Here is a 21,627-nt window from a genome sequence, read left to right on the forward strand (position 1 = left end):
GAGAATAGGAAGAGCGAGCGAGTGATCGGTCATGTTTTAACTTTTGATATTGGCAACGGGGGCTGCTGACTCTTCATGGCAGGGGTTGGGTGCCTTATTCGAGTGGGACCCGGCAAATTTTGATGGACGAGGTGCACAAATCAAAATTTTCCATTCATCCGGGTGCAACGAAGATGTATCTTGACATGAGACATAGTTACTGGTGGCTATGTATGAAGAGTGATATAGCTTGGTTTGTAGAGCGATGCTTGACCTGTCGGAAGGTCAAGGTCGAACATCAGCACCCCCATGGAAATTTGCAACCTCTGGAGGTTCCATTGGAAATAGGAACAAGTCACCATGAATTTCATTACGAAGCGACCAAAGACGACAATGGGTTTCGATGCCATTTGAGTGGTTGTGGATCGTTTAACGAAGAGTTATCACTTTATGGCTATTAGTGAGAGGCTCTTCTGCTAAGAAGCTGGTTGAAATCTATGTTCAGGAGTTGGTTGCTCGTCATGGTGTACCCAGTTCTATCGTTTTCAGACCGGGATGTTCGTTTTACTTCTTTATTTTTGGAAGAGGTTCCATGAGGAGTTGGATACCCGGTTGCATTTCAATACTACTTATCATCCATAGACAGACGGGCAGAGTGAGCGAACCATCTAGACGCTCGAGGATATGTTGAGTGTTGGATTAGGTGTCTAAGCCAATAACTAAATTGGTATATACTTGAATTAAAAGTAAAGTCTTTTTTGGGTTGCCCTCAAAACTAGTAATTGAAGGAATGACTTTTGGAGAGAGATATTGATTTATTGGTTTATTATATGATTAATTTGCATCAATAAATAATTTGTTAATATATTTTGAGATTAATATATTAATTAGAAATAGTATTATTTAATTAATAATTAGTCAGAAATTAACTGGAATTAATTTTGTGATTAATTGGATTTATTAAAAATGCAAGGACTAAAGGTGACAATGTTCAAAAGTTGAGCAAAGGAAGACTTCCAGAACCTCCCTAGAAGGGATGGTTTTGTGGGAGCTCCTTAAGGCTTCTAGAATGCCTTGGGGAATAAGGAAAGGGTAAACATAAACTGTCTTATTTGAGATATTAATTTTATATTCAAATTAGGGTTGCCTTAGGATACCTTAATCACCTATAAATACCCCCTTAAGGGTCTTATAATTTTCATCCCTTCCTCTAAGATCCTTAGAGCCAAAAATTTCAAAGCCTCTCCTCTCTCGTCTCAAGTCTTTCATTGCTAGGGTTTGGGTACAAACCATTAGAGACATCATAATTTTGGTGTTGGCTTTCCAAGCAAATTGAAGAAAGGAATTTTTGATTATTTATAATAATAATCAAAGAGGTATGTAAACCCTAATCCTTGTAATTTCTATTATAGTACCCTTTCGTTAGGGTTTATGATGTTTAATTGTTTATTGCTTTTAATAGAGAAAACTTAGATCCAAAGTAGAATGCAAGTGAACTGAAGGGTTAAGTTCTTTTCGCCACATGTATTAATTATTACCTATAAAACCTATCAGTGGTATCAAAGCCTTAGTTTTCAATTGACTATGCATAATTTTGAATAAATCAAAATTAGGGTTTATAGAAATTAAACCCTACGTGCTTGAAATTTTCGCAAATGGTAGAGTTCTTGAAACCCTATCCTCTACCCCTTAAATCTCGAAAATTTCTAGGGTTTGTTAGGGTTTCCTAGTTTCCTTAATTATTATTAAATAATAGCCTTAAAATAGAATAACTAAAATTGGAAAACCCATACCATTGTTTTCGAAAATTAAAAGGGTAATGGATTAGGATTAAATTTGAATTATTTAATTAATTGTTTAATATTAAATAATTATTTAATCCCTAAATGATTTGAATTAATTTAATTAATAGTAAGTTAAAAGATAAAAGATTAAATCATAATTGTTTTAAATTTAATAAAATTAAAAGTTCAATTTAGATAATTAAAAGTTTAAACCTTGTATTTTGAAAAGTTTAAAATACACCTTTTATATATATATATATATATATATATATATATATATATGTTGAAGAGTAAGAGATAAGATTTAGAAAGAGTAATTCATCCAATACGAGAGATTTGTAAGGGATCTCAACAAAGATTGTCGTGGATGTTATATGGAAATTGTTTAGATGACAGAGTCTGGTTCCTTGTATACTAGTAAGAGTAGAGATATGTGATCATTTAATATGATTAACACAATCAATTATGTGACTAGTTAGAGATATAAAGAATGTGATGCTTCCATGTATTACAGGTTTAAACAGCAAGCCTTAGAGAATGAGGATGTAGAAGCATCAATAACTTGGACTAGACTTTTGTTTCATGATCTATATTTTGTTGCTTTAATTATGGTTAGGATATGAATTTGTGACACCCGTAAATGTTTTCTGGAAATACTTTTAAAGATTTTTGAAACTCAGGTTTTGTGATGATGTTAATTACTTTGATATTTTCCACATTTTGAATGTTAAATGTTTATGAAAAATACGGGTCATTACAATTGGTATCAGAGGCATAGTTTGAGCGAATTAGGTTGGACTGTCCTCACCTAGGCTTAAACTATGTGAGATAAAGAAAGAATCATAGTGTTTTAGGATCATTACCTTGAGTATTGATATGACTCATATTTGCTAGAATTACATGAATTAGTATCTTCATGGACTGACCAAAGTCTCCTCTTCTGTCGGAATCCAAGGTATAATCGAGACATTTCCTTTGTTAGTGCAATCAGATTGAACGTTTGAAGAAGACCATTTGCAAAGATAGAATTGAGAGAGGTAAGGTGAGTGTTGAAAGTTTGCGAGAAGTAAGAAAAATATTGAATGTTTGAGAATGTTTAGAAAAAAAATATAGTCGTGGTATTTATTTTGATAAAAGAAAATTAGTAAAAAATGAATTTAGGGTAAAAAAAAATGACTAGTTTTTTGACGAAGGAAAAGGAGACACACGTTGTTAGAGAAAGCCATATTAAGTTGTTGAGTTCAATATGCCGAATTAACAAGACGGTGTTTGCCGAAACAATTACTACCAAGCGGCTCCCTCCGGCCAAATGGAGCAGTGAATCATAAAAAACGAAAACACAATAACTTCAAAAATTTCAATCCAAGAAATGTTGCAATGCATACGTGCGCCACATGGAAAGGTCATGATGGGATGTTAGTGAAAAAGCTTGAGATTGGTTTGGTCCATTGGACGGGTTTTAGAACTTTAAAATTAAAAAGTAAAATAAAATTCTAAATAGTGTCAAGAAATTTCAATTTGGTGGAACCTATCAAAAATAGATATATCATATCTATATATAAAGGATCAACTTTGTAACATTAAAAAAAATGAAATGTAGTAACATAATTTCTAGTCAACCTAACATAGCGTACAAAAAGAAAAAAAATATCAAATGGGTTTTATCACATATTCAGAATAGGTGTTTGCTAATCCAAAAAAAGATACATGTAATAATTGTTATGGCACCTGAATTTAGTTGGAGATCCATTACCACCAAGCTCATATGCATCTAATCATGGCTAAGGAAATACACCACTTTTGTCATGATTCTTGAAATACACCACTTTTGTCATGATTCTTGAATTAAAGTGTCATTTTTTAAACTTATAACAATAAAATAGGTCGGGACAAAAGAGTTTTACACAGAAAAATCCTATTATTTTAAGAATTTTTTTGATAAAGTCATATATATTTTTTTTAACAAAAAAGTTCTGATTATTTAACATTTTGTACACATTAACAAAAAAGTCATTTTTTTTTATTCTAACAAGAAATGATAGATTACATGATTTTTCCAAAATAATAAGACTTTCCTGTTAAAAAAGAAGATTTAGAACTTTATAAAAAAAATTTCAAAATAATAAGATTTTTCTACATAAATCTAAATAAAAAAACATTGAAATTATCCTTAAAGAAACACAAATAAAGTCCTATAAATGGTAAATTGTTTGTGAGTCACACACATCTAAACTATAAAAGCATTCATATATGTGTGTTGAAGAAATACTAAAAACAAGAAGTAAATCAAACGTAGTCAGAGTATCTTCTTTCCAGATGAGCATAATCATGTCATTAAAGAAAGAACATGCAAATTACTACCAGAACATGGTTGCCTCTATCAATCCATATTCATTTCAACGGGCCCACTATTAACTTGTCTAATAGTTCCCACGTAATCAAAGATATTATATACATCAAATGTATGTAAGAATATGAAGTAAACATGTACATATGAAGGTTGTCAAGATCGGGATCCTACCTAGGATCGTTTTTGGGTTTGCAAGATCGGAATCGTAAGATCGGGATCGGGATCCTAAGATCCCACAAAATAAAATATAATTTTAATTTTTAATTTTTAATCATGAAAAATATTTTAAACATTCAATTTTTCGTTCAAAAGTTATAAAAACTTCAAAATATTAGTCATAAGTCACAATACAAAATGATAAATGGTAAATTTGTAAAGGGTAAAAGACATAAAAAGGTAAAAAAATTCATTTGCAAAAAAATAAAAAATAAACAAAAAAAAAAGAAATCAAGGGAAGGTAGGATCGGATCGGATCGATCCTACGATCCTACCTACGATTTTACGATCCTACCTGCGATCCTACACCAAATACGATCATTTTACGATCCGGATCGTTTTTCATATCTAGGATCGTAGGATCGTAAGATCCTACTATCAGTATCGGGATTTTGATAACCATGGTACATACAAATGTTTATATTTTAACATTATTACTATTGCTTTAAGGGTAAAAAAGTCATTAGTGACTGCCATGTCTATCTTATAGTTTTCAATACCCGTATACTTTTTAACAAGTATGAACCCTATCCATAACGATACTTCAACTTGTCATCAATATATTTGGCCCCATTAACAAACAAACTATATGTTTTCACTTTTCATAACTTGATTAAAGCCCCTTTCCCCTTGAGTCGCATTTCCCACTGATCTTTGATTGATGTATCATCATTCAATGCAAAATAAATCCCATGCTTTCACTTTACATAACATAGGCTAAAACTGTTTAAATCACTTTACATTGTAAAATAAAGTTTGAAAGACAAGCCGACCTAAATTATAGGTCTTAAAAAGCCTATTTAGCACGATGGTTTTTAAAATGTCAACTAAACAATACAAAACAAAAGCTTGACCTAAACTCAAGAAATAATGTGCTGAATCATTACTTTATATTTTACATATATCGTAACACCATTTTACACACCATCTGCAGCTTCTTTTCATGCCACTTAAATCTATATTTAATGTTCAAAGTTCAAACCCCTTTTTGGATCTACCCCCGTCTGCAATTGCACCAGGTGTGTGTGTGAGAGAGATCTGACCTTGATTCTTTCTTGTTGTACAATGAAAACAAGATTTCCAGATAGAGTTGTACCTTCAGCTATTGAGGTTGTACTCCATTGATCTAATTATAGGTATGCGATGCCAAGAAACTGTTGAGTTCTTCAGGTTTGATTCGTTTAAAACAGTGAAAAGCAAGGTGTGTTGTACTTCTGACTGAAAATGGCCCACAATGATGTGTTCTTCACATGTATGTTATTATCCCATTTCTTCATGTTCATCATGCTGAATCAGGTTTCGATCATAAAAATACCTTTTATTCTTTTTTAAACTTGTGTCAGCCTAATTTTTTGCATACTAGAATCCAAGTTTCGTTCTTGATCTCCATTTCTGGTCAAAACTTTGTTCTTCTGAAGTTTGACCACCATCAAACGTGAGAAGAAGAACATATTCCTTGAATGTGATCGTGATTTCTCAACAGCTGAAGGTATTTTGTTTCGTCTTTGTCGAAACCCAGCGTGATTTCGAGAAGCTGTTGTTTGAGATTTGAACATGAATGAAGAACAAGAATCAGAACCATTATCGAAGAAGGTTTCTAGAGGCTTCTCATCCGTTAACCTCACAATCAAGATATCGACTTCAACACATAACCCTAGAAAAGAAATCTCGATCAACGACATTGTTTCTGCTTCATCAATCTCATCATCATCTTCATATAACTCTTCATCTTCTTCAGCCTTTGTTTCAGCCCTACAGTCTCCTTACATATCTCCCAGAGCCACCGGAGATGATCCATATCATCATCTAGAAAACAAAATACTCGCTAATCCATCCACCATTACTACATTTACTCAAACTTCTACTCCAGAATCCCATTGTGGGTCTCACTCCGATGACATGCCCACCACTTCCTACGACTTTTCCGATTCCACAAAGCTCAAAATCGTCGACTGTGTCCCTGTAACATGTCCCGACAATAATACTAATAATGCAACAGTACCTCGTATCTCATTCTCATTTCCAGTTACACGGATTCCTTTAGCAAAAGGGTCTTCAAGTGCCAAATTGAGGAGCTGTGATATTTACATCGGATATCATGGCCAAAACCCCAACCTGATTAGATTTTGCAAGTGGCTCAAATCAGAGCTTGAACTTCAGGGCATTGCTTGTTTTGTTGCAGATAGAGCAAAATACGAAGAATCTCAGAGCCACGAGATTGCTGACAGGGTTATTTGCTCTGTTACATTTGGAATTGTGGTCGTCACAAAGCACAGCCTTTTGAATCATCTCGCATCTGAAGAAATAAGGTATTTTGCTCAAAAGAAGAATCTAATCGCAGTGTTCTTCGACACCAATCTGAATGAAGTCACCAATGTTCTTGGTCGGAATTCAGATGGTAAAGATTGCAAAGAAGCAATTGAATGGTTGATGAAATTCCATGAGTTTAAACTAGAAGCAACTGAAGGGAATTGGAGAAGCTGTGTATGTAGATCAGTTGGGATCTTAACAGGAAAGCTTGGGAGGAAGAGTACTGTTGCGGAAAAAGAAACTGAAAACAACGTCGATGAAATGCCATTTCCCAAGAACAGATTTTTCATTGGTAGAGAAGAGGAAATTGCAGATATTGAAACCACTCTTTTTGGAGAAACTGAAATCGAAGTTGATGGAATTAGAGGCGGGAAGTTAAAAGAGCCAAATTTAGATATTACGATTGAACCAGTAATTGAAAAACACTCAGTGAAGAGACCTAAACCTAAACACAAGAAAACAAAGAGCTTCAGAAGTAGCGTGGTGTGCATCAATGGAGAAACCTGGAATGGGGAAAACAGAGGTGGCACTGGAATTTGCACACAGATATTCACAGAGATACAAATTGGTTATCTGGGTAGGTGGGGAGTCTCAACATTTAAGCCAAAATCTACTGAATTTGTCTTTACATCTAGGGTTAGATGTAAGTGCAGATTCCGAGAAAGAAAGAGGGAGGATCAGAAGCTTTGATGAGCTAGAAACAGAAGCCTTGAAGAGGGTAAAACGGGAATTGTTTCGTGATATCCCGTATTTGTTAATCATCGATAATCTCGAAACAGAAAAAGATTTACACAATCTGATACAAGGAAACACCGGGTCTTCCCATGTGATTATAACAACAAGGCTTGAAAAAGTAATGAACTTTGAACCAATGCAACTTCAACCATTGCCATTATCCGATGCAATGATGTTAATAAAAGGAAGACGAACGAAAGAATACCCGTTTCAAGACGATGAAATTCTGAGGAAATTTGATGAGAAATTGGGGAGGTCAAGTTTTGGGTTATCCGTGATTGGTTCTTTGCTATCTGAAATTACCATTTCGCCCTTCGCCCTCTTTCAAGCCATCGACCAGATCCCTAAGGAAGCTACATCTTATTTTGACGAACCATTTTGGGGAAACAATCAGTTTCTTCTCAAAGTTTTAATATTTTGCGTTACAATTTTGCAAGAAGCTAAAGGAACTAAAAACCACCTTGCTTTAAGGATGCTTTTAACAGGATCTTGGTTTTCCCTTTCACCCATCTCACCAAATTTACTAGCTGTTGCATCAACCCACATGACTCCATGCACAAAAAACCGATTCAAGAAATGGGTCAATTATGGTAATTTCACTCTTTTTTGTTCTTCGGGTTTCATTAAGAGCTACACATGGAAAAAAGAAGAAGATTCAGCTCTTGTTTTAGTTAAGTTAGGCCTTGTTAGAAGAAGCAACAATCAGTACTCCGGTTCTTGTATCATGTTTCACCCCATAACTCAAGTTTTTGGTAAGAAAAAAGGGGGTTTACTAGCAGCTAAAGCAATGGTTTATAGTATAAGGAAGATAGGAAACCCAATGTTAAACTCAAACCACCTTTGGGCTTCTGTTTTCCTTGTATTCGGATTCAAAACCACACCACCCTTAGTCCAACTAAAGGCTCTTGACATGGTTTATTTTATTAAAAAGATAGCTCTCCCTTTAGCTTTATGTGCATTCACTACCTTCTCCAGATGTAACTCGGCTTTAGAGCTATTGAAAGTGTGCACAAATGTTCTTGAAGAAGTTGAGAAATCATTCGAGTCTAAGATAGAGGATTGGTGTCATGGATCGCTGTGTTGGAAGAAGAAAAAGAAGACAAACATGAACATGAAGATTGACGAGTATTTATGCCAAGATTTGACACTGTTGAAGGCGACATTGCTTGAAACGAGAGCTAAATTGTTGTTGAGAGGTGGACATTTTGATTATGGAGAAGAGCTTTGTAGGACATGTATCAGCATACGGACTGTGATGCTTGGCCATAATCATGCTCAAACTTTGGTTGCTCAGGAAACATTGTCTAAATTAGTCAGAATGAGGAGTAAAATGTAAAATATGAATGTAGATCAACTTTGTAATGATAGAAAATTGTTTTTTTCTATTTTATTTATTTATTTATTATTATTATTATTATTATTATTATTATTATTATTATTATTATTATTATTTTTAAATCTTCAACAAAAGAGAAAGCCACAATTTTAAAGCAAATCAATTGAATACTACCACAACATAAAACACAATAAGAACAACTAGCAATGAAAATAAATTGAGAAATGACGTTAGACCATCTGTAATACCCACAACTAACCATTATAGTGATGGGTGCTGTTGGTATAGTTTCTTTTAACATGTTGTTATGAACAGGAAGACAACAAAATGTAACGGGAAGGAAAAGATACACAAACTGGGAACGAATAAAAACAAAGAAAAGAAACTCTACTGCTTTATTCTTAAGCTGATAAAAAAAGAAAACAAATACACCTATTTATTGAAAAAACAAAAACGTGACTGTGACCTAATACTTACATTCCTAGACTTCTTGACCAAGTAAAACTTCCTAATTAGACTTATCTACAAACTTTCCTTTACTTTCTATACATTTGAATTACACCTGCATTCTCCCTTGTAATTTAGAAAATTTTATCTCTTCAACTCCAAGCAACTTTCAAATTTGACTCTTCCCATTGACTTTGTCAAGATATCATCTCTTTGTTCATTTGTGCCAACATGTCTTACAACTAAATCGCCTCTTTCAACACACTCACGAATAAAATGAAGACGAATGTCAATGTGCTTACTCCCTCCATGGAACACTGGATTTTTCATAAAATTCAAAGCTGGTTTGTTGTCCACCTGTAGTAACATTTGGACTTACTTTGTTCTTTGTTATCATCCCCAATAATCGACGGATCCATATCCCTTGACACATTGCACTTGTTGTTTCTATGAACTCCACACTTCTGTTTTTGTAAATTCCAAGAGACAAGGTTCTCATTTAGGTAGAATGTCATTCCAGTAGTACTTTGTATGTTGTTGTGATCTTTTGCTAAATCATTGTCGGTGTACCCGGTTACAACATTTTCCATTACATTCTTCTTATACTTTAAGTCATAATCAATAATACCTTTGATATACCTTAGTATATGTTTTATAGCTTGTTGATATTGCTTAGTTGGCCTCTCCATGAATCGGCTCATGATTCCTACTGAATGAGCTATATTTGATCGAGTGTTTGTCAGGTACCGAAGGCCTCCTACAATGCTTCGGTATGAGGTAGGATCTACAGGTTCACCTTCTTCGTCTTTAGTTAACTGTAACTTTGGTTCCATGGGATACTTACATGGATTGCAATCGAGCATTCAAGCTTTCTTGAGTACTATTGTTGCATAGGCCGATTGTTTCAGTGTAAGACCTTCATTTTGTTGGTGTACTTTGATGCATAGATAATAGGATAACTTCCCAAGGTCGCTTATTTCAAACTCCTTACTCATTTGTTATTTGAAACTTTTTTACTTCATTATTGTGAGCCCTGGTGACAATGAGATCATCTACATAGACATTGACTATTAACACGTTTCCATTCTTTTTCCTTGTGTAGACAGAATACTCTAGTGGACATTGTTGGGATGCAAACCTAATCCCACATCGGTATAAAGAGAAACTATATGCTAGTATATAAGACAATGGGTAATTCCATCTATCACCAATTGGTTTTAGAAAATGGAATCTTATTATTCTTCTATGTTGAGCATGGTTAGGCTAGTAGCGATCCTAACAAATGGCATCAGAGCTACGCTTGTAACCTAGATGACGTGGTCGGTGCAGGTGGCGTAATCCCCAGTCCAACGGATTTGATCCTGAATCCTTGTATCGAAAGTCTTCCTGATGGCCCCATTTCAGGTGAGTGTGTCTCAAGAGTATCAGCGGTATGAAAAAGGATAGGATCTGATGAACAGTCATTGAAGAGGAGGCCAAGGGAAGCACTTGGGTTTGAGGGGAGGATTGTTGGGATGCAAACCCAATTCCACATTGGTAAAAAGAGAAACTATATGCTAGTATATAAGACAATGGGTAATCCCATTTATCACTAATTGGTTTTAGAAAAGGAAGCACTTGGGTTTGAGGGGAGGATTGTTGGGATGCAAACCCAATTCCACATTGGTAAAAAGAGAAACTATATGCTAGTATATAAGACAATGGGTAATCCCATTTATCACTAATTGGTTTTAGAAAATGGAACCTCATTGTTCTTCTATGTTAAGCATGGTTGGGCTAGTAGCGATCCTAACAAACATATTTCCAAACCAATTCCTTTTAGATACTTATCTAGGCGAGAAATCCATGCTTATGGAGCTTGATGTAACCTGTACAAATTTTTTGTTAACTTGTTCACTTGTTTTGGATTGTCTTTCTTTATGAAGCCTTCCGGTTGTGTAACATAAATTTCTTCTTCTAAATTCCCATATAAATATGTTGATTTTACATTGAGATGATGTATAATCCACTCGTTTGTGGTTGGAGTGTGCCAGAATATTACGTATGGTTTCTATCCGCGCTATAGGTACAAATACTTCATTGAAATCTACTCCTTGTTTTTCTATGTATCCTTTTGCAACCAACCTTGCTTTTTACTTCAAAAATTTCCCATCCAATCTCACTTTATTTTGTAAACCCATTTGAGGCCTGTGGGTTTTCTTCCTTTTGGTAACTCGACTAGACTCTAGGTTTTGTTTCTTTCAATTGCACTTAGCACGATCTTCATTGCATTCATCCAATCTTCACTTTCACTTGCATTTATAAAGTTTGAAGGTTCTTCATCATCCTACAAAAACAACTTGTCATAATGATCATATATATATATATATATATATATATATATATATATATATATATATATATATATATATATATATATATATATATATATATATATATATATATATATAGAGAGAGAGAGAGAGAGAGAGAGAGAGAAGTTAAACTTCGATATCTTAGTGGTGTTTCTCTTTCGGATGAGCTAGAACTTGAAGACCGAGGAGTGCTTTAGGTACTTAGACTATTTTGAGGGGTGTGGATTATGCTTTCATTTGGATCATTCAGTTCATATGAGTTTTCATATTGTTCGAACGGGTCGAGTTGTTCTTGTTCTTCACTTTCATCTAGTAAAACATCAAATGTAAATATTATTCCAGTAGTACTTTTGATTTTCAAAGCATGATTCCACTCCCATTCTTTTCCTTCTTCGAACGTCACATCCCTACTGATACGAATCGAGCACGTATCTGTATCGGGTAGTCAATTCCTTTTTGTTCTTTTTTCAACTCCCAAGTGGACCATCTTCTTGCTCCCATCATCAAGTTTCTTTAAATGTGTTACGACCACCCTTACACACATACACACAACCAGTCACATACACATACACACATATCTCAACTATATTATAAAGCATTTTCAACAAATCTTGAAAACTAAGAGGTACAGATTATAATGCAAATACTATAAACATTTTATTAAAAATTTACCTTAAATAACCTCAGTTAACTATATAAATTAAGGAGTAATCCTTCAAATTTCAAATGCAAACCTTTTTTTGCTGTCTTTTCCTTATCACCCAATCTCAGCGCCTATCTTGCACAAACACACGCCGAAAATCACTGAATTTTCGAGTAACGCTATAGATTAGACCAATAAACCCCAAATTGAAATCTCAGTTCTTTGTCATACGATTCTCTGTGTCACTGCCGCTCCCTGGCTTCACCTTCATTGCCACGGACCGGTAGCTGCCCAGACGAGTACGACAATAACTGCTACTCTCGCTCCCTTCACCCAGAAGAGGTAACCAGGTAATACAGTCGTACTACCTCTGGTTTATCTTCCTCTTAATTCTCTTATCACGGTATAAATTTCACATGTTTAGTTTTTTATTAGCCCATTTTTTATTTGTTTACAATAATTTAAACTAATAGTCTGAAGTGATTTTTGTTGTATAGCATAGGATGAGAAGTTTAGATTGGGGAGAAACTTTGTGAGTATAAAGCCTCTCGTTTTTTTTTCATGTTGACTTTTCATGGTTGGTTGATTAAAATTGTTTGATCTTGAAATTCAACAATAAAAAAAACTCTTATTGCAGAACAACCCTGTCATACCAATTTCATCTCTCTTTTTCCCATTAATTCAAACAACTCGGATTTGCTTTTCTTAATTTTTTTCATTTTATGAATTGAATTCTGTATCGATTGAAGAAACGAGTACCAGGGAAGTCCTCAGCATCGATCCTTTAAAGCTTAAATTCCCATGTAAGTTATCTGATCACATCACCCAGTTTGTTTATTCGTTTTCTTATTCAAATATAATGATCAATGTCTTTTTTTGTTTTTGTTCTGTGGAATAGTTGAATTGAATAAACAGATCTATTCTACGGATTATTTAATGAATAATATCGATAACCGTGTAGGTTTCAAGGTAATAAAATTGTTGCTTTTCAGTTTCATAATGCCATCAAATTGCATGAAGTATCTCATTGAAGAATTTAATTAGTGATTTGGCCGATTATGGATTTAGATTATGATTTCTCCACTTTAGGCGTAATGTACACATGAAGTGAATTGTGAATTTTGATGTTAATTATTAGGCGAAGACGATGAATCCGAAGAAGTATTAAGTTCCTCCAAACACCGGAGTATTGTATTTGTCCGAACACCAGAGTTATTTTGCCCCTATGCAGATTGCTAAAAAATTCCATGATAATTAATAACTATCATTCCAAAATTTTGCCAAAACATTTTTAGAATTCAATTAGCCATACCCAAATTCAGAATTTCTAAAAATTACCAGTCAAAGCCAATTTATGTCATTGACAGTACTTTAATTGAATCACTACGAAAAATCATGGGTTTGATCATTCAGTTTGGTCTCTTTCTTAGTATTTTGAACCCATATTGTAAGAATCTAAGCTACATATGCTTGTAATTTTGCATATTTGTACTGCTTCATCAAGTAAATTTTATAGAATAAGTGTAATTAATCTTCAAATTTGTTACAACCAAAGGAGATAAGATTTTATAATTTCATTATTTGTTTGTTAAATTTGTGTTTTGTTACAGTAACAATGCAAAGCTCAGAAAGATGTTCATTCTGACATGCAATGTGAAGACAAACTTCTCCTTCAGAGGGTAATTGCAAGCCCATGAGCAGCCCCTAAGGACATAACCCCTAAAATAGTAAGTAAGAATATATAACCAATTTACCCTTTCATGATTTTCTTTGTGTAACTGGTTAACAATTGAGATCTAAGACAAAGGGGTAGAAGGAACTAAGACCATCATAACTCAATTACTTTCAACTTTGTTTCATATGATATCCTCTTTTACTTTCGTATGGTTTTAAGAGATTCAAATTACATTAACAACTAATTGGTAATTGTGATATCTCTTGGTCCCTTGGTGGGTCAACAAAAAGATTATTGATCCCTTGTACACTAACTTGTTATATTTGATAGGTTCAAAATGAAGTTGATGTCATTACCCTCCTGATTTCTATGTCCAGATTTGCATGGTTGATTTACTTGTTCTATGTATCTATAAATCCATGTATATATATGGAACTGTGTGAGTTTGTATTAATCTCATAAGTGTGTGTATATGTATAACGTTGTGTATGTGCCATAATGAACATGTATGGATTAGGAAAAAGATTTTGTATGCATATATCTATCTTATTCACATCTTTATGATAAAATAATGCATACATATTATTTATTTGTAATAATAATTTCTTAAATTTTGTGCAGAAAAACAGAGTGGTGATTTCATGGGGATGGTGTGAACAATGTCAACTTGGTTTAGGTAAATTATATGAGGAGAATAGTCCCCAGGTTGTAAGCATTAGCCAACATGAACTTACAACATGAAAGGTGTATTATCAAAATGTTAAGAAGTTGGAATTTATTATTTTTCTAAACTCTTTATCACTTTTTGAATTGTAAAAGTCAATATTATCTTAAAATACTCTTAAGCTCAGACATATGCTTTTATAAAAAATAACTTATTGACTTATTGAACTTTTTCCACAACAAAAACTAATCCAAACACTTTTTTAAAAACTCATTTTCCTACCACCATAAGTCAATAAGTCATTTTAGACAAAAGTCTTTTTGAAGATCAAAATGAAATCTCAAACATCCTCTTAATTACATGAAAAGATGAAATTGCAATTTTACTTTTATATCTTTTAATGTTAAAGTAAGCTTTTGTTTATTTTGATTTTCCAAAGATGTAAAACTTTTATTTATTCTTGGCGGCAATGCTGAATGATCTTGTTAGGTAATTATTCACGTGTTTTTTTTGTTAGCTATTTGTTAATATGATATTTTGTTTGGAATATGGTTTTGTAGGTACTTCAAGAATTTTTTTTGGTCTTTTTTTATCCAGAATGTGGCAACTTCGTTCTTGATATAAATTCAATTTTGATGCAAGTGACATGTCATAGTACTATATCGCCCGATTAGTATTACAAGATCTTGAATTTAGGAACAAATATAGAAATGATGATGTATTAGGAATAGCTGAAATTTGATACTGTAATTTATGTTAACATGAGGGATATTTGTCAATTTGTTAACATTTTCCCGAAAGGAAACTGTATCGCGGGTACACAACTAATATATATATATATATATATATATATATATATATATATATATTCTCTTCTAATAAAATAGTACATTAGCCGCCACGTGGCAATCTCTTAGACCCCCCAATTGATTTTTCCCGCTCATATCATCTAACTGAATTCCCTATATTGCCCTTCCACTCTTTATCCTCAACAAATACGTTAGTCAAATCACGTCTCCCCTAATCACGCCTCCATCGGCTCCAAATTTGTCTTCTTGATTTTGGAAACCAATGCCTATTCAAATTTAAAATAAACCTTCTATTCCTCCATGAATTTTTCTCCTGAAATCAAAGATAACGTACAATATGAATGCTGCCAAGATTTTAAACCATTTCAAGATTTCACCGTTTCATATGCAACAATCGGACACAACTACATAAGATTAATCAGACTCTCTCTCTTTCTCAGTTCCACTTTAATTCTGGCTCTAACGTTGGAAATAATTAAAAGTTTCCAACTTCTATGTGGTAAATCAGCTCCCAAGAAATGTCAAGCATTCATCCATTCCTAGAAATCAGCAATCATTGAGATTTTTTTGATGTTGATTACCAAGATCGGAATGAATTTCATGGAAATCCGCTAATTCCATCTCCTTATTCTGTTTGTGCGGGCTTTCTTATATTTAAAGTATTCATTCTTTATCTTTTTTTATTCTTCATGGTTATTGAAATCGATTACTTAAAGTGGGTTTTGTAGGTTTGAAGTTTCTGGAACCCTAATGCCCTGGTATATCTATTCTCGCATTCGTTCCTTGAGGACCAAAGAGGTAAAAATCAATAGTCGCTTATTACCTAAATTTCACCACATAAATTTGTATTGCCTTGATAAATTTTTATTTGGAAAATCCATTATACAACATTCTTATTCAATTTAAAGTCCACTTTGTGGTAATTTTGCTTAAAGGCAGTTGATTTGGAACATTACCTACTTCACATATTTTCTTTTTAAGTTCATATAGTTTTTTTTCCTACTTAATATGTTTGTAAATCACTAATCGTATTTGGAACATTATCCATGATTGTATCATCTCATATATTTTCATCAGATGTTGATAAAAAATGCTTTACAATTAAAAACTATAATCTATCATTTTTTTTAGTTCATGTAAGTTTCATATACCATGTGTTTGATAAAATGCCTAAGAGAACCATGAATTATATTTTAAAGATTCAAACATCTATTTCTTTTTTATTGGAGTATGAATTGTATTTTAAAACTCTTTTGAGATATAACTTGAACCTCTAAACTCATAAACAATTATCAATTGCATCCATAAAACTATAACTACATTGTAAAAAACAAGGAATTCAATAAAATTCAAACTTTAGTACTCAAGGTCTGACATCAAAAAGTGTTATTGTGTTCGATTGTATGTTTATGTGACTGTGTGGATTCAAAGAATATGTATCCAAATACAAAAATACAATGTTTCTAACAAATTATTGATTCTAACTACAGATTAATGGATTCAAAGTTAAAGAAATGGATCTCTACAAAGATACTTACACCGCCAAGGTTAAAATCATCAGGAGACAACCAGACTTGAAAATCCCTTCGGAGACCTTGTCCTTTCGTGTGCAAGTTTAGTTAAAGGGCGTTACACAAGCTAATGCGGTTGATTGCTCATGGGCAGAGTATTTTGATAGTTACTTGAAGACAATGAAAGCACACTTCGTAAGTTTTATAAACTTTTAAACTATATTGATGATTCTTTTATAAAAATTACTTATTTTTTCTGGATGTTTAGGTACCTCCGTTTCTGGATTTTTAGGTACCTCCGTTTCTGGATTTTTAGGTACCTCAATTTAAAATTGTATTATTGGTTCTTTTATAAATTTACTCAAATTTTATTGAGATGTAAGTGCTTCTCAAGATTGGTTGAACTAGAACAATGTGTTGTTATGTAACCGAGGAGGTGGAGATCACATGAAGGGTAAGTTAGTCATTTCATTTGGATCAGAGACCAAAACATTTCAAAAAAGAACCAATGTTGCATGACATAATCTTTTGGGGCTACACCAAACCTGCACTTAGTGTCACTATTTTTGTAAAACTGTTACCTGGCTGATTGGTTTTCTTATAATTTCATATTATAAAAAATCATCTCATTCCTAATATATAACATGATTTCCTTGCATTGGACTATATGTAGATCTCGCTAGAGTTTTCAACTTGAATTACCTGCAACATATGATGGTTCGTTGCTTGCTGTTCTACTGGTATTAACAAGTGTTTCTATTATTGTGTGTTGTAGCTATTCTTGGGTATTATCCTTTTCGTTTGCTGTTGTAATTTGTTTTTTTTGCTGTTAATAGCAATGTACTCTATGATAGCTTGTTTTGGGTGTTTTAGGAGCTAGGATGTTGGGTTTCTTTTGTTCTTTTCCTCGTGTATTCGTGTACACAATGTAATGGCAAAGTCATGCTCAAAATAAAAATCGGTCAATGGCCCTAAAAGAAAAGGACAAAACGATGGTTGGGTGTTTTCAAAAATTTAAATTTGTCAAATAGGAAAAATGTTGCGGTAATCATTATTCATAATCAAACCATAAAATGTGACTATGGTTTTCGTAACCAAGCATGTGTAAATAAAATTTTGTTTATGCAATATTTTAGGATTAATATAAATAAAGCTTTTTAATGGCATTTTAAAATTCTATCTAACGTAACATATATTCCATTTAAATTAAATAATATTAGGATTTCACATAAATAGTAATATACTATGATTATAATTATATCAAGTTTTGTAATTAAATCTTTTAGAAAGATAAATAATTTAGCCCAAAATAAGAAAAAAAATCCATATATCTTTGTTATTTTTGTGGTTTAACCATTTTATTCATGTTTGTTATGAAACCAATCCAAGTTTGACCATTTTTTTCAATATTGACTATAACTTGCTATAACAAGTTAAATTAGTAATAATACAAATGTTGTCAAATTTAGTAACATAAAAATTTGAAATGTAATGTATGTATTCATTATAATGATAGGATTTTTTTTGGATTTCTTGGAGATATTTCATGTGGGAATTGATTTGCTACCAAATAAAACGAGATTTGAGCATTTGACAATTGTCTAGATACAAGAGTTGAGAGTTGGTGTTGGAAATGATTTGAGATTTAAGTGAGATATTTAAAAGTTTAACAAAAAAACTTGACTTTAGAATGAATTAAAGAGTTACCCATTATATCATTTAGCATATAAAAAACTTTTGTTAGTACCAAATTTTGTGTAATGTTGTAGAATTGTAGATTTAGCACAAAAACTTTTGTTAAATTGAGTTTAAATATTGTTATTGTTATTTTTAAATCTTATTATATTTTATTTTTTTCTTTAGTTGACTATTTCTACATATCTAAAGTTGAAAAAAAAATTACCAGGACTTCAGTAGTTAAGAAGTTATTTTTTTCATACTTATTAAATACATACAAATGAAAACATTAATCAGATTAATATATATATATATATATATATATATATATATATATATATATATATATATTCACAATTCATGATTTTTTTCGAAAGTTATCAAATCTAATTTTACAACAAAATTATGCTTTTATTTTTGAAATATTTATATTTTTATTTTATTATCAACCTTCATTTCCATAGCTAAATATGTGGTAATAGCTTAGGCATTTTGACGATCATTTTAACTACACCTATAAAGCATCAATACTTTCTTGCCTCAAATAGTTGTGTAAAATAGCTTTTATTTCTATTTTCCACAATAAGAGTTGATTTGAAAGTTAGTAAGATCATGTGAGTTTCTGTTTTGAATGTGACGGTAATGTATAAGAAATATAAAGTTATAAACTTTTAATTAGAAGTGTAAATGGTATTTTATTCGTATAGATTGAATTTTCCAATATTATTATTTTTAATATTATTTATTAATTGTTAACTAAAATTAAGTTAATTTATTGTTGTGTTATATTAAAATTTTCTATTGGTTTTTATCTACTTAGAATATTTTACATAATAATATTTTTATATTTTTATGAAATTGTAGAAATCAAAAAATATGTATTAGGTTCCATTACTTATTTTATATAATAATGAATTGCTCCAGAATGGTTCTATAAGTATCAATTTTTTAAGTCCATTTAAAATTAATGCCCGTGGGTTCCATGGGTTTTAACCTAGTATATATATATATATATATATATATATATATATATATATATATATATATATAGTTTTAAAATCCATTAAATTATTGAGTTAGCCAAAGCATGTGGATGAACATTTTTTACCCCTTGTATAATTTCTTTTACCTGTTGAGTTACTATTTTGATGATGTATTAGTAGGATGATATGTAGTATAAATAGCCATCAAATGTGAAAGATAAAATTACACAATCTTCTAAGTGTTCAAGAATCATCTCAAGTCTTCTTCTTTCTTTCTTTCATAATGTTTTAGTTTTGTTTTGTTAATTTTCTTTTAATTACATCGAATTTATAACACGTTATCAACACAAAAGCTCTAATCAAGTGGAAATCAAATTTATCCAACTCAAGTTTAATATGAGTCCAACCGGAACACGACACCAAGAAAAGGTTGGAGATCTTTGTATAGAGGATAGTGGTAGTAAATACACTATTCTAAAATCAAAGAAATATTTTTCAAAATTAGTACCAACAAAAGCAGTCATACATAAAATATCATGTCATGCAGACTTGTTAGAAGGAACCGGGAAAGCCAATTTTATATTACTAAATGGTACAAGCTTTTGCATAGAAAATGTTTTATTTTCTCCAAAGTCTAATAGAAACATACTGAGTTTCAATTACATACATTTCAACGGATATGACATAAAAACTATGACCACTATATAAAAAAAAAGAAATATATGTATATTATAGACAAAAAACATGCGCTTGAAAAACTACCAACACTTGATTATGGTATAAATTACACATATATACATCTGATTGAATCGAATATGGTAGTCAAAGAAAAACATTGTGATCCAAGGACATTCAGTTTATGGCATGATAGGTTGGGCCACCCAGGATTAACAATGATGCAAAGGATAATTGAGAATACTCATGGGCATCCATTGAAGGACCATGAGTTCGCTCAATCCAGTAACATAAGACCATGTACATCTTGTTCCCTTGGAAAGTTAATTATAAAATATTATCTGATGAAATTTGAAAGGGTCACCTAGTATTCTTGAAAGAATTCAAGGTGATATATATGGAACCATCCACCATCTGGAAAATTTAGATACTTTATGTTCCAAATCGATGCATGCAGCAAATGGTCTCATGTTTTCCTATTATCAACTCGTAATATGGCATTTTCAAAGTTTCTTGCTCAAATTATTAAATTAAGGGAGCATTTCCCTGATTATACTATCAAAAGAGTGTGACTTGATAATGATGGGTTTTGAGCACTACATCAATCCTATGGTGTACATGCAAACCCTAAAGCTTTTGGATCTAGTTTGTCTAACGAACATGCAATAACCATCCAAAGCTAATAAACCCTAGATCTAGCATACATATTTCGATATTATTATATAAGATCCGATCTAGATGATTACCTTTACAAGAATGGCTTGAATCTTCTTGTCTTGGAGCTTAGAGTCACAAATGTCAATCCTCTAATGGCTTACAAACACCACAAACAAGAGAATGACTTATGAGAGGGAGGAGGAGCACCAAAAACGACTAAGATGCCTTAGGGATTACTTCCACACGTTTTTGGGGCCTTAGGGGTTCCTTATATAGTGAGGCTATTAGGGTTTTGAACTAGGAAACCCTAATCTGACTGCTTAGGCCCTAAGCAGCCCATGGACTCCCTCCTTAGAAGCCTTGGAAGAATTCTAATGGGTTTCCCCATAGATTTCGTCCACTCCAACTTTTATGGAGTCCATTAGCCCAATATTCAACTATCGCACAATTGACAGTTCTAGTCCCCTTTATTTAATTAATGTCTTTTAGCCACAAATTAATTCTTGACTAATATTAATTAAACAATATGATTTCTCCTTTATTATATTATTCATGTAATATATTAATAAATCATAACAACTTCTCTCTCTCCATAAATCATCCTATCAAGTTGCTTTGGTGAAGGCAACCCAAAAGGACCATGCACAACCAGGTCAAGTACATACCAAATATAGTTACGGGATTAGACACTAATCCAATAGTCTCCCACTTGGATAAGTCTAGTAACTATAATGCAAGTACAATCCGATTAGCAATCATAGCTCTTAAAGACGCGGTCAAACTCTGATCTTATCAGCAACCTGTCCTTTAGATAAGGGATCA

At 32.3% G+C, this 21,627-nt stretch overlaps 1 long non-coding RNA gene and 1 pseudogene across 5 annotated transcripts; both read left to right on the forward strand.

Moving 5' to 3' along the window:
- Positions 1-5,200: 5,200 nt before the first annotated feature.
- Positions 5,201-8,764, forward strand: LOC145137468 (uncharacterized; annotated as a pseudogene).
- Positions 8,765-12,245: 3,481 nt separating this feature from the next.
- LOC145135862 (uncharacterized) lies at positions 12,246-15,394 on the forward strand. Of its 5 annotated transcripts, XR_013720090.1 has the most exons (7): positions 12,246-12,557; positions 12,652-12,686; positions 12,904-12,957; positions 13,053-13,123; positions 13,765-13,881; positions 14,451-14,505; positions 15,054-15,394. It is a non-coding gene; the product is annotated as an uncharacterized LOC145135862 (long non-coding RNA). The 5 variants fall into 5 exon arrangements; XR_013720086.1 differs by having other exon boundaries at positions 12,652-12,957; XR_013720087.1 differs by having other exon boundaries at positions 12,246-12,504; positions 12,652-12,957.
- Positions 15,395-21,627: the final 6,233 nt, after the last annotated feature.

This window comes from Lactuca virosa, chromosome 9, assembly GCF_052849685.1.
Source record: "Lactuca virosa cultivar CGN04683 chromosome 9, Lactuca_virosa_CGN04683_v6, whole genome shotgun sequence".
NCBI classification, from domain to species: domain Eukaryota; kingdom Viridiplantae; phylum Streptophyta; class Magnoliopsida; order Asterales; family Asteraceae; genus Lactuca; species Lactuca virosa.